This window comes from Neofelis nebulosa, chromosome 1, assembly GCF_028018385.1.
Source record: "Neofelis nebulosa isolate mNeoNeb1 chromosome 1, mNeoNeb1.pri, whole genome shotgun sequence".
NCBI classification, from domain to species: Eukaryota; Metazoa; Chordata; class Mammalia; order Carnivora; family Felidae; genus Neofelis; species Neofelis nebulosa.
In genome coordinates, this window is record NC_080782.1 from 65534671 (window position 1) to 65553715 (window position 19045).

General features: G+C 48.5%; 1 protein-coding gene across 1 annotated transcript in view; it reads left to right on the plus strand.

Moving 5' to 3' along the window:
* Positions 1-1418: 1418 nt before the first annotated feature.
* CPLX2 (complexin 2) overlaps positions 1419-19045 on the plus strand; it is an 84178-nt gene continuing 66551 nt past the window's right edge. The window contains exons 1-2 of the mRNA XM_058723812.1: positions 1419-1664; positions 13061-13141. The gene's annotated coding sequence lies outside the window, so the exon portion shown is untranslated. The remainder of the gene's footprint in view (positions 1665-13060; positions 13142-19045) is intronic.

Here is a 19045-nt window from a genome sequence, read left to right on the forward strand (position 1 = left end):
TCAGTGTGACCCTTTTTCCTCAAACATTCTTACTTGGTGTATACCTAATAGTAAATCCCACAATGACCTGCATAATAGCTCCAGCCTTTCCAGGGAGAGAGGGACTATAGATGCCCTGGTGTGAGGTAAGCTCCTCTCAGGATACCAGGCACTGAGAATACTGCAGCAAGCAAGACAGACATGATCCTTGCCCCAGTAGAGTTTTAATTCTAGTTGAGGGAAAGCCAATGATAAACAAATAAATCCATAAATAAAACCATTTCAGAGAGTAATAATTACTAAGCAAAAAGAAGTAGATAATGTTACAGAGTAATTGGGGGAGCAAATATTATATAGGGTGGCCAAGGGCTTTTCAGGAGCTGACATTTGAGCCAAAATCCAAGAGACAAGAAGGATTTAGCCATGTAAAGACCAAGGTTAAAAGAGTCCTAAGTAGAGAAACGGGAAAAAAAAAATTAAGCAACTTGGTACAAAATGGTGGTTACTGCAGATGGAATTACTAAGTCAGGAGAGAGTTGGTAGTGATGAGGTAGGAGGGTTAGACAGAGATGCTCCCACGTGAGGTTTTACAGGCTGTGATCAAAAGAGAAATGGGAGTGGGGAGAGGGAGAGAGAGATGAGATTGGGAGAAATCAAATGAACACTGAAGGAAAGGAAGTTACTTTGACCTCTGCTTCTCACGTGTACATACATTCAGCAGACACAATTCAACATCTCTTGTATGTCAGTCATTGTGCTAGGAGCTGGAGATACAAAGAAAAATAAAATATGGAACCAGTTTTTATGAGCCTGGTAACTGAGAATATAGATGCCTAAGTAATTTAAATACAATATGATAAGAAGTCTCCTAGAGAGATGTAAAGGCTGAGGGAGATTAAGGAGGGAGTGACTGTGCCTTAGGAATCAGGGAAGTTCTCACTGAGAATGAGGACACTTTAACTTACAAATAAAGTGTAAGTAGTACGGGGAAAATGTTCCAGCCCCAGGGAGCAGCAGATGATAAGGCACTGGGGTGAACCTGTTCAGAATAAGTGATTTTCTGTCCTTTTGGAAACAGCTGGAAAGGCAGCCTGGGTCTTCCTGGTGAAGGACCTTCAGTACCACACCAAAGAGTTTGTATTTTTTATGAATGCACTGTACATATGGAAGGCTTGGAAAGCCCTCTCTAGGACATGGTACTACAGGTACTTCAACAGAGCAAGTACAAAACCTGCCTTTGGTTAACTGGTCACAGAAATGGGGGCAGGGAAGAGAGACTTCCAAGGCAGGAAGCCCTTTGTTCTCTAAGTGACAGGACCCTATGTTCCCAAACTTCAGGGCAGAACTGACTCTATGGGGAGCTCCCCCCATGTCTCCCTCTTGATTTCACTGCTGGCGCCCTCTCTGGTCCCCGTCGCCAGCCCCCGCCTCCTATCTCAGGAAGCTTGGGTCTCCCTGGGAGCGGGTCTGCCCTTGGGGGAGGCCTCTCGGCTTTGTGCCCTGCAGCTCGGCTGACACTCGGGGCGGACCGAAGAGGGGCTGGGCGCCCCCGGTGTGCACATGTGCTAGCCCAGGCAGGAGGGAGCGCCTCCGCGGAGGAGTGCAGGAAGGGGGAAGGAGACGCGCGCCAGAATCTCGGTCCCGGGCGCCCTGGTCGGCCGCGGAGGAGCTGCAGCCTCCAACAGGTTCGTAGAACGCACGCTCGCTCTCTGCTGCTGAGCCGCCACCTCCTCCGCTGGAGCAGGTTCGCCGGAGAGACCCTAGACATAGGCCCCGCGCCGGCGAGCTCCCTGAGGGTGGCTTCCTCCGGTCCTCGTTCCTTCTCCCGGTAGCTCTCAGCCGCCACCGGCTCTTCCGGGGAGAGGCGGAGGGAGCCACGGGCCCCTTCTCGCTTCAGCACCACCTCAGGGACAGCTCCCCTCGCCGAGCTGGGTCCTCTCCTCAGGTCAGCACTGCACCTGCCTACAACGGCCATCCGCCGGCTCCTCTCCTCGTTGGGTCCGGGTTCAGTGCCACGGCCTCCGAGGACAATCCCTCGTCCCCGTGGACTCCGCTCCCCGCGTCAACACCGCGGTGGCAGACAGCTCTTACCGGCCGCCTGCTTCCTGGCGAGCCGCGAACAAAGCCGAGGGGCTGGGGCCTCCCGCGTTCCTTGCGGGTGGGTGGTTGCATCGATCGGGGATTTCGGCTTCCCCAGAGCAGTGTCTGGGGCAAGCTGGGGAGGGGAGCTCAGTCACAATCGCGCGTCTCTGGCTTGGGTCTGCAGTTCACCAAGGCCTGGCCGTGCAATGGCGGGTCCCAGTTGGAAGTCGGAAAGAGGGTGGAAGGAGAGACAGGCACAGAAGGGTCCAGGACTCCAGTGGGGCGGCTGGGCCTAGGCTAGAAGGGAGGAGTGCGCTGCCCCTTCTTCCCTCCAGACCCCCACTTCCACCCTAACTCAGGACCATGGACTTCCTTCAGAGAGCCTAACACAGATACCCGAGGCTGACAGCTGCAATCACTGACTCAGGCTGTCCCCGGAACATCCCTAGAAAGTGTGAGGCTGAGTTTCCGTGGGGGGAGGGGGCCGAGAAACCGCGGGGAAGCCTCACGAACTGGGCAGCTACTCCGCTCCCCACCTCCGGAGTGATGCCGGAGAGGAACGAAGGGGGGAAGGGAGAGACCCCAGAAGCAGCAGGTTGTGAACTAGGCTTGGCTCTGGGAGGCTGCAGGTAGTAAGAAAAGAGGTTGAAGGAGCATGAGAAGCTGGGAGGTTCCCAAACAGAGAAGCCAGTTCAGCGGGAGAAAACCAAATGTGGAAGAGGAAACCTTTTCTCTGTGAGCTGAAGCTGGGAGGGCCCTTGCCTCACGTGACCCTCTCAATCCCGGGTAGTCTCAACCAGAGACCCGGGAGTCCGGTATAGGGGGCAGAGGTGATTTGCCCAAGGTCACTTAGCAATTAAGTAGAATTGGGCCTAAAGCCCGAGCTCCCAAAATCCTGGGCCTGTTGTATAACATTCATGGGGAAGTGTTTTAAAACCCCAGATGCCAGGAAAAGAGCAGAGTTGTTTCCATTCTGAGTCCAAATCTCAGCTCTGTCACTTACTAGCATGTGACCTTGGGAGAGTGACCTTCTGATAAGACAGGTTAATAGTACCCACTTGTGGTGAGGATTTAATGAAATACCTATATAATAAGCTTAGGGAAGTGCCTGGCACATAATAAGTACTCAAAAAATGAGCTATCCTTTCTGCTACTATTCCCTCTGTAAACATGTGCTGAAGACCTCTTATGTGCACTGGCTGTGCACTGGGGAGACAGAGACGTGTCCTGAGGAGGACACAGACCAGCAAAGGAAGCAGAAAACAGTTGCAATATGATGTGATAAGTGCTATACTAAGGTGAGTACACAAGGCTATATAGAATCTCAGAGGCAGGAGTGATGAGCTGTGGGGAAAGGAGAGGAAAGGTACCTCAGACACTTGCAACTGTGTGTAAAGGCCAAGAGGTGTGAGATCAGAGCCACCAGCGTGATGTCACTGCGCCAGAAAGTCCTTAAGATGGGGAGTGTGAAATGAGAGTAGAGAGAAAAGCTGAAGCCAGTCTCCAAAGGGCCTTCTTCTGTGATGAAATATTTCAATGATACTTTAAAAAATAGAAAGAATAGTATAATAAACCCCCACATACCTGTCATCCAGCTTCAATGGTTGGCCAATTTTGTTTCATCTTTACCCACACCCACTCTCATCACACTCAGACACACACACACACACACACACACACACACACACAGAGGGAGAGAGAGACATATCTTGAAGCAAACCCAAGACATCATATCACTTAGTGCAGAAGGATTTTTAACATCAACAACAACACCCTGCCATTCAAATATTGTTCTACCTTAGAAGTCTCTACCTCAAACTCTGACTTTCATTCCTCAATCTGTTCTGAACATTCCTGTCCTTAGCAGAAAGTGTTGCGAGAGATCCACCCTAAGATGATAAGCCATGTGCATTAGAGAAACTATTTCAGAAAAAAATGGAGGGTACATCAGCCCTCAACAGATTTTACAAAGCCAGAATTGTTTATCTCCACTGCCTACACTGTGGCTAGAGGCAGTACTATTTGAAGACAATAGTCAAAAGACAAATTGAGCCCATAAAGAAAAAGACAAAAGTGAGAGCTTCTCTTTCAAAGTAATCTGAACTATAAGCTTATAAGGACAGAAGGCTTGAAGTCATGGAAATCCTGGATTTGGAAATCATCAAACCCAACAGCCACTTTTTACAGATGAGGAAGACAAGGGTCAGAGATAGGAAGGAGTTTGCCCAAAGCTCCACAGTGCTGAGACCACAGCCGAGACCTTTGAACTCATAATCCAGAGTTTTTGTCAGTTCACCATTCTGCCTCGAATGTTTCTCAGCCCCTAAAACTGGGATGCCATTTCCTTCCAGAGCTCAAAGAGGCTGGAAGGAGGAAGGAAAGTGGGGCAAGAAATGTCCTTCCCGGTTCTCAAGAGGATGACAATGTGTGGCAGTTGGTCTTTGAGATACCTTGACTCATTTCCCTACCAAATCCTTTCACAGAAAGTCTACAACGGTGGTACCTATATTCTGGCCACTGCGTGCATCTCCTGTCTCTCCCCTTGGTTCTCATTAACACATTTCTGCAGTCAGACACCCAAAACTTATTTCTGCATTTTTGCCCATCCTGCCTGTCTTAACCAGATGAATATGAAGTCTCTCTTTTCCATTTGCCCCCAACTGGGCTGCACATTCCTCTTAGCGACAGACCGCCATTTCTCTGAGATATGAGCAGTGTTTGGCCCAAGTCCTGACAGGACACAGAATTCATGTGCCTTTCTGGAGCATGAAGTCTCTCCTGTTACTGATGAAATGTGATGGATGTGACGGGTATGTGTGCTCCCATCAGGCTCTGGGCACTTCACAAGTCAGCATTTTGCTTTTCAGGGATGTCCCTGCCTGAAAAATGGGGAAGGCAGTATCTCACAAGTTTCCCTGAGTCTTAGGTGGACAATTAAGGCACATGTAAGGAGTTCTAAGCATCCCTTGTGAAGGGAAGTCAGCAGAGAATGGTCAATAAAATTGCCTTATGTCTGGGAGTATGATTGCAGGCAAGGTGATAAAGATAGTGAATTTCAGCTTATGAAATTATCCCAGCTTTTAGCCTGAGGTGAGACCAGTTCAGATATATATTATGTTATATTATGTTATATTATGTTATGTTATATTATATTATATATTATATATTGCATTATATTATATTGCATTATATTATATTGCATTATATTATATTATATTATATTATATTATATTATATTATATTAATACAGGTTTTTCCACACTATCTGAAAGTTCACTTTATGTCATATCACTTTTATGGAAGACCTATATTAGTACCTGTTTTCACTAGCCAAAAGAAATTTGAAAAGGATTTCACTTTTACAGAAAGATAATTGCTTCTTTGCTTTACACCATTTGGGTTTTAAAAAGGTTTCATAAGAATGCTCTACTTTCAAATAGCAGGGGAAACCTGTATTATATTATCTGGGCCTAGGTGAATTTCAACAGATAAGCATTTATACTTCCTCCAACATTTACTCTTTGAGTGGCTACTCTGTGTCAGGCATGGTTACAGGTACTGAACAAGACATCTCAGATCCCTGCTTCCATGGGGCTTATAAACTTGCAGTAGACACAGTCATTGATAACAATTAAAAAGTAAGTGTGAAGACTTTTAAGCATACAGAAGGACAGATAGGGAAGGTCTGTCTGAAATGGCAACATGAAACTAAGGCCCAAATAATAAGAAGTCAATCACGTGAGGATATGGGGCCAAACATTCCAGGCTCAAGAAACAGCTCTGGAAGAGGCCCTAAATGTGAGCCTGGACTCTTTGGGGACAGGCAGAGGGCCAGTGTAGATGAGGGTGGAGAGGGGGCAGGGACCAGTCCATCATGCAGAGTCTTCTAAGCCATGGTCAGGATTTGGGATTTTATTCTAAATTCAGTGGATTATCACTGGGTGATTTTAAGCAGGAGGGTGATAAAAACTGCTTTTGCTTTAAAAAGATGCCTCTTGGTTACTGCATTGAGGAATGGGTGATACAAGTATGCTGGGCTGGGCATCGAGCAGGCAGAGAAGGTGAGACACAGCTTCACCCCTTGAGATGCTCAGCATCCAGCAGAGGAAACAGGACATGAACCAGAATACAGAACCCTGCGGGAAGGGCAGCCATGGGGAGGGATGTGCAAGGCATTATGGGAACACAGAGCCAAGAAGAACTCATTCAGTCTGGGAGGCACTGGGCAGGGGTTTGTGGAAGTGGGCCATGGCTGTTGGATTGCACTTAGAAAAGGAGAGGGTAGGGCTAGTGCCCAGGACAGAGAAAGGCAACTTAGCAGCAACAGAGTGCCTGAAATGGGAGCCAGGCTGCCCGGGTTCAAATCCCAACCCTTCCATTCAGTAGCTTTGTGGACTTCCACAAGTTACTTACTACTCTGCGTCTCGATGTCCTCATCTTGAAAATGGAGACGATGAGAATCACAATACTAATTTCAAGGGATTTCTGTGAGGGTTAGCCAAGTTAAATTTTGGGAAGCACTTAGACAGTGCCTGGAAAGCACCTAGAAAGTGACATATGAATAAATAAAAATGGAGCACGTCCGAGAGCAGGAGCCTCTGGCGGAAAAGGTCGAGTAGGAGCCCAGCTCTGAGGGACCTTGAAGACCAGGCCAGGCATGCTCACCTTCTCTGTATGCAACAAGGAGCCATTAAAGGACTTTAAGCAGGGGATCGTGGGGAGGAGAATAAGCTAAAGCCCAAAGGCCTTGAGAGGGAAAGGGACCTATCCACAGTCACACAGCCAGTTATAGGAGGGACGCTGTCCTCGGTCTCCCTGACTGATTCAATATCATAGCAAGGGAAGGACAGTACGTATTTTGTTCCCCCGTTTCATTCTCAGGGTTAGAAGGAGGCCTCGGTAACTCACAGTAAGTGTTTGTGGAGCACACGACTAAATCAAATCATGCAGGGAAAGTCAGAAGCCTTGGATTCCCAAGAAGGTCAATGCGTTTTGGACCTTGGAGAAGCTGCTCTCAAGAAAACAGACCAAACTCCTAGAGATGTTGACCTGGGGGCCTCCAGCCCTCTGAACCCCAGGTCCTCCTGTGACCAAAGACACTGCCGCCCACGCTGCCCCAGACACCTACTCAAGCTACAACGAGCATTGCTGCATAGGTTCAGAAGTTAATCTTGGTGAAGTGCCTGGAAGATGAAAAGCGTTCCCCAGACATCCAGTGTGGTAATTGCCACTGCGGAGAAAATGCATCTCTACATTTGCAAGAGGCAGGCCTTTGTGTTCCACCAGAAAACAGCCATTAGAATTCCTGTCTCTGACTCGTCACGAAGCTGTGACAGCCTGGCGGGCAAGGAGGGTCTTGCAGTTCAAGCAGCAGATGGCAGGATACTCAGAGGAACTCGGATGCAGCTATCCATTCCTGAATGCCTGCCTGCTCCAGGCAGGGCGTGGGGCCCGGTGCATCCTGGAGAGAGCCCCAGCCCCAGCACATCCTGCCGGTGACTTTGGGCAAGTCCCATCGTTTCTCTGAGCTTCAAATTCATCACCTAAACAATGGGGATAATACCGCTGGCCCCACTGGGTCATTTTGTTTTTGATTCTGACCATGTGGGGTTCAAGTTGTAATCCCATTTCACAAATGTGGAAACTGAAGCCCAGGGTATGGCTCACCAATTCCTCAATACTCACTGAGCACCTGTGATGGGCCAGTAGCTGTTGGAGGAGCTGGAAAGACAATGAAGAATAAGACAGACAAGATAAGGTCCAGGCTGTCCCTGAGCTCACGTTCTATTCGAGAGACAGAAAAGAAGCAAGTCAACAATAAAATCATTTCACCAAGTTATATAAGTGCTAGGAAGGAAATAAGAGAGGGGGTGTGTCAAGGAGGCAGGGGCTGTTGGGGCTGTTTATATAAGGCAGGCAGGGCTTGAAGGAACAGGCATCAAAGCTGACATCTGGACAAGGAGAAGCAGCTGGCTATGGACAAGTGCAAAGGTCCTGAGGTAGGAAGAAGCCTGACAAAGGTGCATGACGGAAGTCAAGCCAGCGAGGGAGAGGGTGGTAGATATAAGAGCAGAGAGGTTGACCGGGGCCAGAGTAGGCAGGGCCTTGACGACTGGGTGAAGCAGAGGGGTGGCATCATCTAAATCGTAGTTAAGAGTCTTCTCTCCGTCTCATCACTGATACGGGGCCTGGTAGGGCAAAGCCCACATCAAAGTGACCACCTGGACCCCCTTCAGGCCTACAGTTCCTGCTGCCATCTCTAGAGCAGGTCAGCCAAAGGGCAAACAAAGTGATGGGTTCCCCTGCTGGGAAATAAATGCATCGGTCGGCTGGCTGGCTGCTGGATGGGCACCGCCGTGCCTTGCAGGCGGCATCCCTAATGCTATGAGGCAGCGAGGGGAGGGAGAAGACATAAGGCCGCTGGACTGGGGGGTGAGGCGAGGGAGAGAGGCACCTGCCTCAGGTGCAAAATGTAGAAGCGTGCCAAAAAATGCAGCCGTCAAGATACATAACATGTTGTGCAGTATTTTTTTATAAACAAAATTGGAGCCAAAGAATCCATAATGAAGAAAATATTAAAATGTTTAAATGAGGACAGGATTCTAAAAGAGCCAGTTCGGGGGTAAGACAAATGGGGTGAATCAGACACGTGCAGGATCTAATCCTGACCCAGAGATGTTCGCTCAACTGCAGGAACACTTCCTGGGCCGGGGCCCTGTTCCCACCGGAAGCCAGCATCCAGAATAGGACGGCTCATGACAAACTGAAAGTAAGAAACAGTCCCTAGTAGGTGCCTCAGAGACCACACTCCATCCTGGCTGTGGGGACAGAAACCCAAGCGGGGACCCACAGCCAGGAGGTGTCTCTTGGCAGGCAGCCCTGGAGCCGTGTACCACCAAGTGGACCAAAGTTCAAACTCACCCCTTGTATGCTCTGGGACCCTGAGTGAGGCTCAGTGCCTCTCAAGCCTCATCTGCCCCATCTGTGACCCCAGGGCTAAGAAGACCTGGTCCCCAAGAGTCAATAAGGGAAGATTTGTAGCCCTCTAGCACCTGGCTACTCCAAGTGTGGTCCCTGGACCAGCAACATCAGCGTCTCCTAGGAATTTGTTAGGAAGGCGGAACCTTAGCTGCATAGCAGACCCACTGAATCAGAATTCGCATTTTAATGAGACCCCCAAGGGATTGGCAAGCATGTAAAAGCCTGAGAAGCTGGCCAATTCTTGGCACTTTGAAGATGCTCAATAAATGATGCGTTGCCCCTTTGCCCACCAAACCCCGAGTTAGATCCTGACTTCAGGCAAGAGGAAAAACCCAAGAGAGGGAGAAGAGATCCCGAGGTGGCCAACTCAGTACATTTTAAACGGTCAAGTTGTAAAGCCAGGGAGTCTGGCTGGGCTCTTATACAAAACCATTTAGGTCCTCCATTATTTATCCGATAAATGGGAAAAATAATAGCAAATACCTTATACGGTTGCTGTGAAAATAAAATGAGATAATATGAGTAAAACCTCAGCACAAAGCTCGGCACGTAGTAAGTGTTCAATAAATGCTTGCAATTGTTGCTGGTGGTGAGAGGGGTGGAGGGGGTTCAGTAAATGGTTACTGAGTACAGCCCATGTGATGAAATAGATAACATTTGTATAGCTCTTTGCCATTTATAAAGCACTTTCATCTATACCGTTTCAACAGACTCTTATAACTCCCTGGGTAAGATAGCATGAAATATATTCATTTTACAGAGGAAAAAAAAATCAGGGCTCAGAGAGGTAGTGATTTGGCTAAGCAAACCAGGATTTAAACCCCTAGGGTCTGAAACCAAAATCTGTGCCAGCAACAGAGCATCTAACAATAACCATGGGAAAAGGTTAAAAATGGAATAAGATAATATTAGACTCTAGAGATAGTGTTATTCAACCCCCTTATTTTACAGAAGGGAAACCTGAGGCCCAGGGAGAGGAAGAGACTTGTCCAAGGTCACTCAGACAGAGCAATAGCCCTGGGTCAGAAGCCAGCTCACAAGGGTTCTGTCCAGAGTCCCGTCCTGTGTCCAGACCCACCTCCTGCATCTGGATGGCCAGGCTCCACCTGATGAAGCCAGTGGCACCGGCTGTGGGCGGCCCCGGCTGGTTCCCTGGGCATGTCTGCTGGACAGTAGGCATCCAGATCTGCCTTCCTTTCCAGCCTAATCAGAGGAAGGGAGTGTAGAAGCTGGTGTTGCCAAGGTGAGAGCTGTGAGGTTGCTAGGACACAATTTGGGAGCAGTCAGGTGGCAGAAGAGGGCTTTGCTGAGCCTGGGGTAAAGATGAGGACCTGTCGTCAGGACAGGCTCCTCACTGGGGCCTGGAGAAGGACCTCTAACTCCGCCGGGTAGGTCAGCCAATGGGAGAGTTGAGTCTCCAGACCTTCCACCTCTATGCACCGCCCCAGCCAGGAGGCAGAGTCTACTTCTCCCTCTACCCCAGACCTCATCAAGCACAGATCCCCCCAATCCAGACCCTGCCCTCAGAAGGAGCTCCCTAGGGCACAAGCTGAGCCCTGCAGTGGCTCTCCATCACCCTCTGGGTAAAGTCCATGTCCCCCTAAAGCTCCTCATAACTGACCCCGACAACCTCCCAGCTTCATCTTTGTCCCCAAGGATCTAGCCAAGCCACATTCCTCTAAGTGGGACCATGTTCTCTCCACACCTTTGCAGATGCTGTTCTTTCTGCCTGCAAAGCCTTTCCTGCTCCTCTGTCCTCTAAGCCTCAGCTTCAGACTCACCTTCTCAGGGAAGCCCTCCCTGAGGCCTCCGGGCAGTGAGGCACCTCTGACGAGCCTGCATTTCCGGGGATGTCACCTTGTGTGTTAACTATCCGCTTTCCTGTTTGTGTCCCCGTTAGACTGTGGGCTTTTTACATCTCACTCCTAGAGCAAGACCCAGGTTCCAACTGTGCAAGATCAAAACTTCTCTGAGCCTCTGTGCCCTCCTCTGTGTGATGGGGATTGTGACCTTGGCCTTGCCAGGCTAATGGGAGTATTAGAGATCGTGGATGTGAAGGGCTTGGTACATCACAGGTACACCGAAAGTGCGGCCGTTGCCCTGTTGTTTATGTCAGTGCCACCCGTGCCCAGCCCGGCATGCTCGCTAACACGTGCACGCTCAGTGTATCCGTCACCTGCGCCGGGAGAATAGTAACCGCTGTGTGAAAGGGCTCCGAGAACAGTGAAGCCCCGTTCGAGTGTACGTCATCATCATTCTGATCGTCAGCACCCTTGATTCCCACCAGCCCCTAGACCTGAGTCATCCTGACATACTCTCTGCCCAGGCATTGAACAAACGGGTTCATTCACTGCACAAAAGAGTATCTACTCTGGGCCAGGAAATGTGCCAGCTGTTTGCAACTTAGCAGTAGGTAGACATTCAATACTTAATTGTGCCACCGTTCTCTCCTGGCCTTCTTAAAGGTCGGCCTCCCCACCTGGCGTGCCTGTGGCCCTGCCTGAGGCCAGGGAGGTCACTCTTTGCTCTAAGATGCTCTGTGGGCAGTCAGGGGGCCCACTTCCCCACCTAGCCAGTCAGAAAACAGTAACATCTGCCCTGTTTCTAATCCAGTTGCTTGTTTTAAATTCAGCTCTGAGAGCCGGAGCATGCTTGTCCTTTTCCCTGCGGTGTCCCCAGCTTTTAGAACATGGCCTGACACAGCCATTCAGCCACTATTTACTCATTCATTCACTCACCCACCAGATATTTGTCAAGTCCCGCTAAGTGCCAGGCCCTGGGGAATCAGCGGGGCCCTGCCTCGCTGAGCTCCTAGTCTAGAGGTGGGATTGGGGGTGGAGGACATTGTGTAGGGAGGCAGCAATGCCCTGGAGCAGTGGAGGCCAAAGGGTTAGGTACTGTGGTCCCAGGGTGGTCCCAGAAGACGACCGGTCACGGAAAGGGGCTTGAGTGGGCTGAATGTTGGAGTCCCTGCTTTACCTATACTGTGTCTATCATCCCGGGCAAATCCTCAGTCCCCACCTCTGGAAACGACACAAGAGTCTCCCCTTTCTTGAGTCACAGCAGGACTGTGGTTACGGGAGGAAGGGAAAACAGTCGAGGAGGTGGCACCAGGTTGTACACAGGCCCCTGAAGTTGCCGAGGCTTCGGTGCCCAGCCAGGAGAGGCCCTGACTGCAGCAGGGGGCAGAGTGGGGACTGAGGGTTCTGATCTGGCTCCACAGGCTCCCCCGGTGGGAGGTGGAGCAGAATGGCCTCCCCTCTGTGTGCCTGTGTTCTCGTCTGTAAAATGGGAGAACATCAACTTCACTAGGCCTAGCTTTGTGAGAGCAGACCTAGCAAACTTGCTGAGCACCGCTCAGTCAACAAATGTCTAATGGGTGCCCACTTTCTGTCAGGACTTGTGCAAGGCTCGGGATACAGTCATGGAATGTACCCTTGAATGCTTGGTGCCTCCTAGGAGAAAGCAGAGGCAGGTAACTAAAATTTGAGGGTCTGCAATGTAATAGATATCTTCACAGATATTTTTAGTCAACACTGACAACAGTAATTACAACCAGCATTTATACGGCATTTAATGTAGGGGGTTGGTGCAGTTAGTAGCCCCATTTTATACATAAGGAAACTGAGGCTTAGGGAGACGTAATGGATTTTCCCAAAGCCAGAATTCAAACCCAAGTATGACTGACAGTAAATCCCATCCATTGACATAGTCAGAGATCACATTTAAGCCAGAAAGCAGTGTGGTCAGTGGTACCATACAAGAGTTGCCTGAACCAGTGACCAAGATGGGCAACTGATGTCAGGGGAGTAGGTGAGGTGGGGCCTGGGGTTGGGTCTGATGCCAGGTAGAGTCCCATCTTGCCCAGCCCCTTGATGAAACCCAGGGGATCAGTAGTGGCCTCAGGAGAAGCAAGAGTATGTCTTTAGTGGAGCCTGGGGTTCAGTGCCCATTCAGAAAGCCAACCACCCCAAAAGTCCTCTCCCTTTAACCCTCAACACCCTCTCTTCTCTTCCAGGGATCTGTGCAGCTCTGGCATGCTACCTGCTCTGCTCATTGACTGAAGGCCCCTACATCTCAGCTCAGCCAAGAAGCAAAGGTAAGAGTACCATCCAGGGTCATTCCATGGATGGTGTTCAGGCCTCCCCACTCCTGGGGCCCCAGTGAAGGGGGTCATGATGACATTTCCCCTCTGTGATCACCAAGACCACTCCTAAGTGGAAAGCAGCTGAATCAACTGGGCAATATGGTGGAATGGTGCTAGCTTGCATTTTCAGAGTCGTTTACAACAGAGAAACACTTTCTTGTGCATTATCTCCTTCCATGATGCTCCCCCCAAAAAAACCTTAGGGGGTATTATCCCCAATTTACAGATAAGGAGACAGACGCACAGAGAGGGGAAAGCACTTACAGCTGGCAGGTGGCTAAGCCTGAATTCCAACCTACATTTTCTTGTCTGTTATCCCCATATGGCCTGTGCATATTGTCTGTGCTTGCTACATGCTTGATGAATGAATGAGTGAATTAATGAACTGACCAAGATCAATGGCAGGGCAGAGCAGGCTGGAATCTGGCTCTCCTGTTACCCCAGTTCCTATGTTTTTTTCTGCTAACTGTGGCTTTCTGCATTGATGAGCTCAACACTATCCCAATCCCTACACCCCCACCCCAGGATTTCAAGCATCTCATGTGTGGTGTCCACTACCCCTCCTGCTGCAGACAGAAGGATAAAGGTGGAGTGGTTGGCCTCAGACTCTCTGTCGGGTGGCCCCCAAGCGCGGATCACACCCAGCAGCCCTTCATCCACATCGCCTCTTCCCCACCACCCACTACCAGTAATCCAATGTGCATAGTTGTAAACTTGTTTCTTTAAATAAACAGTCTTGAGTTTCATACCAAATAGTCTTTTAAGAGGAGGAACGTCTCCAGGCCACCTCGTATTTAGCATACAGTGAGCCACATATTTGCACAGAGAGAGTGTGTGTGGATATAGAGATCGCTCGATCGCTATAGATATCGTTGCTCATCCAGATGGGAGCTATTTATGATGCTGAGTCACTCGCAATGAATGCCACTGAGGGATTCCAGGCTGGGCTCTGAGCCCCAGCATCACAGACCTCATGGCTCTCTGCCTCGTCCTCACTGTTCACAAATGAGAGAGACAGAGAGACAGAATGGTCCCCCATCTCAGTGCAGGGACAGAAGGAGACATGTTGGCCACAGGAAAGAGAGACTTTCTCATAACCAAGTTCTATTTCAAATCATTGTCCTCCATCCAGAACACCACACCCTTACAGAGCATCGAGTCCAATTCCTTCCTTGTATAGATAGGAGAGAAAACTGAGACCCAGAGAGGGAAGGGCCTTGCCCAGGGTCACACAGCGAGTCAGTGACAGAGCTGGTCCGAGAGCTCGAAACTTCTGATTGCTGCCTGGGGCTCTTTCCCCTTTCCCAGCCACCTTCTTCAGCTTTATCTCCAATGTCTTGGCATTTCAGCCCCTCAGGAGCTTCCTGTCTTCTGAAACCTTGGAGATGTCACTGAGCACCTCTTTCCTTGAGCTCCTCCAGGAGGGGAACTAAGTCTGGTTTGGGGGTTATCCCCAATACTTACTGCAGGAACTGCACACACTAGGCACTCAATACATGTGCACTGGGTATTATATAAGACCAAACTCAGCACCAATTCCTGGGGAACCCTAGTTCTCCATTTGAAAAAGCACCCATTTATCCCCACCCTCTCTTTCTTGTCTCTAAGCCAGTTCTCTATCCATGCAAAAATAGGCTCCCTCCCACTCACCACCCACCTCTGCCCAACTCTATAATGAATCAATTTTATTAATAGGCTTTAGGATAGAAACTTGACAAAGGCTTTTTGTGAAAGTCACCCTTTATCTCCCTATATAGTTTTCTTCTCAAAGAATTCTAATAAACTGGTCAGATGAGATTTTGCTTTACATAAAATATTCATTAATCCACTCCTTCCTTCCATATGGAATATGTTTGTTTAAACATTCGGTGATCTCTATTCTTTATTATGGATTTTATCCAGTTGTTCTAAGAGACCATGGAATGACATGGAAAGCGTATGGGCTTTGGAATTAGGGCTGGGTTAAATTCCAACTGACCACATACTGGCCCTGCATCCACACGGATTGCTATAAAAATTAAATGAGATAATGTCTATAAAGTGTCCAGCACATAGTAAGGGCTCAGTGCAAGTTTGTGAATAAATGCAAGACTCAGAACCCATATGAACCATATCCTAAAGAGTAAGGGACCAACTGACTCTGCAATTTGAAATCTTAAAATCAAACAACCCCAGAAGGGTAGTTTGAGAAGTCTTGAAGAGCAGACCCCAAGAATTACACTGTTGGTTGGGATGTATCCAGGCCAGAAAATGAAGCTTTTTCTCCTGCTCCTTGTACAAGGAGTTCCCTCAGCTCAAAGAAAAGTCAGAGTCTGGAATCTAGGAAAACAGAAAGCTCCTTGAGAATAAGCATTATGTGCTGTTAACTGTTGGATTCTACCTCTCCCAAAACTGGAGCCTATCCATAGGGTAGTACAGATAGGCAAAGATGGATAGGCAGCTGTTGTATTCTACCTCTCCCAAAACTACCCTACCCATAGGGTAGTATGTATAGTCAAAGAGATACACAGTAAGTATGCATTGGGTTGAGTTGAGTTGAGTTGAGTTGAGCTAAGTTGACTTGGCTTTAATTGACTTGAGTTGTTTTGAGTTTGCTAATGGACCCAACTCTAGGACCTACCAAGGGAGAAGCTTCCTGGAACTCAAGCTTAGCTTAGACTGGGACCCACAGCACAGGGGAGACCCCAAGGATGATGTCCTGGGAACATTCAGGGCCTTCCAAAGATCGAGGTATCTCAGAGATAACCAGAACCATAGATAGGACTGAGAAAAAAAGGTAGAAACCTTGGCTTGGTGGGGGGCACCACAAAGCTGAATTTCCTTTAGAAATCTTTAAAATTTATCACAACTTGGACTGGATCTTCCTTTATCTTTAGAGTGACAGATTCTTCTCTTCATGGCAGAGAAGGGCCCTTTAGTGGTACCCACTTCAGTGGAAGATCTCTAGGTTGGGGGCATAGGCTGCCATGAAGGGAGAAAGCAGCCCGAGGCCAGGAGCCAGTCAGAGCTCCATATTGCAGATGCTGACACAATTGTAAATTGATCCTTCTATTGGAGTAAGGGTTTGGGGGTCTGATTAAGGTATGATTCAAAGTCCAGACTTACATCAGGCATCAGTTGATGAAGGGAACGGTGACCCAGGAATCATAATGGGGAATCAGACAAGACCTCTGGCACCAATGGGGTCCCTTCACTGGCCCCATCTCAGGCACTGCTCATCACAGGATGCAACCAGGTCCCGAAAGGAGCCAGGACCAGAGGCAACAATGAGACTCAGGTCAACAGGGGCTGCTCCAATTCTTACTGCATTTGGCTGTGTCTGTCTGTCTCCTACACTGGCTTGGGAACCCATCAAGGGGACTACATCTATTCTTCTTGTGTCATCTAAAAATCTGGGTACAGGTTAGACATCAGCGTTTGATGAATGAATAATTAGGTCAGAGTAAGCCTTACAATGCCAGTGGAAGATTTCAAGAGAGTAAGATGGAAATTTTTAAGATTTTAAAATGGCAAAGGTCCAAGTGAGAGATGCCCAGCCAGGAAAGATAACATAGACCCTGAAGTTGCCCCTCAGGAGTTTGGCTCACAGGGAAAATTGGACTAAATGAAGTCAAGAGACAGAGTAATGCCATGCGGGTCAAAATAACATTCCTCAGAGTCCTGGGCTTCTGCGACAGTTCTCAAGGGCCATTGTAGAATGGATTTGGTCAAGAGAAGTTTTTAAAAAGGAATCTCTGCACCCAACAATTCTATTTGAATAATTTTTAAAAGCTCCAATTTTATCTGTTTCATATATTGGATTTCCAAACACATTTTCATTTTTAACAGATTCATTGGATTTTTTAAAAATCTATTTGGAAAGGACTAGTGTTGAAAGAGCCTTGGCATTTGGAGTTAGACTGTCTGGATTAAAATCTCAGCCTCAAGCCTTTCCACCTATGGGACTTTAGGAAGGGACCCTTTTGAGCCTCCATATTCTTATCTATAAACCATCCTTCTAGAAATAGGTGAGAATTAACTAAGGAGCTACAGTATTCCCCAAGGGCTGTACATGGGTGATTGATGGTGTACACGATGATTTTAGGTAGTAGATGGATGAACATTTATTATTTTAATAGGTCACAATTGTGCATGTTAGAAAAACATAACTGACACACCAAATTCTGTGATTTATGGAAATAATATAGCATTTCCTTTTAAAAGAAAATTCAGAGCTTTTTAAAAGGCAAATCAATTTAAAGAAAACTACAAAGTAAATGAATAGTAGTGATATGGCAGAAATCACGAAGGTGGTACAGGAATGACTGAAATGTGGGGAAAACTGAGATAATCTGTGTAAAATACCTATCTGTGTCTGTCACTCAGGAAGGGCTCTAAAGAGTTAATTCTTGTATCCTTCTCTCAATTCGCTGAGATGGCTGGACCTAGAACCAAGCTCACCCACTGGGACAAGATAGGCGCCCAAGCCTGGTCAGCCCGGAATACAGTGTATGGTGGGTACGAGTGGGCAACCATGGCCAAGTCCAGGCGGGCAGCCATGGTCAAGTCTGGACGGGCAGCTAGCCACAGGATCTCGGAGCAGGCACAGGCTGAAAAGGCAATGTTTTCCACAGAGTGGGCACCAGCCATAGTTTCTAGCAGCTTCTAGCTGAAATTAAATAACAATGTTGTATTTTCCACATCCTCGTTTTTACCATTACCTTCCACTTATAGAATAGGATAGAGCTTTCTTGTTTTTGCGAATGATGTCATGTTCCTTTTAGGAATACGTGTATTAAAGGTTAAGAAGTGAGTGTGTTGTTATTGTTCAGCATAAAGTGAGTAATAATACAAGAGAATATATGCGTGGAAACAAGGTAAAGGTGATCATGACTGAGAGAAAAGCCAGTCTGGCAGAAGCATGGAAAGGGGTCCTGCAGCTCCAGGGCCCATGCTGAGCCCACAGACAAGATGTCTCCAGACTCATCCGCTGACTTCAGGTCAAGCCTTGTCCTGGGGAGGCAAAGGTGGCCCCATCCTAAGGAGCCAGCTTGTTGGGCAGGTGACCTGGAGCCTCCAGACTGAGCTGGGAGTCCAGGGACCACGACAGTGGCCCAGCAGCAGTCATTATGGTCAGGGCTGCCCCCAGAGGGTGTGTCTGGAAGAAATCCCAGCCCACTGGTTTCTGGCGAGGCTGGGGCTGCAAAGGATGACCCAGCAGCTCCAGAAGGAGGGGAGGAAGGAGCTGAGGGTAAGGAAAAGCCAAAGCTTTTCTCTGTAGCTGACTCTGTAGCCTGTGCAAGCTTGGCCTGGCATTCAGGGGAATCCAGTGTGAACCCAAACAGTCCACACCAGCCTATGAGAGGTGCTGTGCATCAGTGTTAGTAAACAACAGAAACCAAATCTGCCCCAATCAAACAGAAGCAGGGGTTATCGAGAGGTTATCAGATAACATCCAGAAACAAAAGGAAGCCTGGCGATCAGGCTCAGGAAAGGACAGGAACCAAAGCAGACCAGGGGTCTGGTAGCAGGAATGAGGCCAGTTTCTTCAAGTCTCCCCTGTGGGACACATCAGCCACAGCGTTTGTTCCTCCTTGCATCACTCTACGCATGATTCACAGCCCCAGGAGGGGCACTAGCTGGCATGGCTTGGGTCCTGTGTCCTCCTCTTGGCCAGCAGAGAGCATGGAGCTTGATCAGATTCCCTCCAAGACTTGAACACTGAGGAAGGGGTGATTCTCAAAAAGAAAATCAAGGTACTATTATTAAAGGAGGAGAAATGGATTCTGGCCAGAATCCCAAACCAGCAAATGTCTACCATGAGGAGCCAAGGGAGGACCAGGGGTTCCTGGATCTTCCAATGAGCTGAGGGAGGGA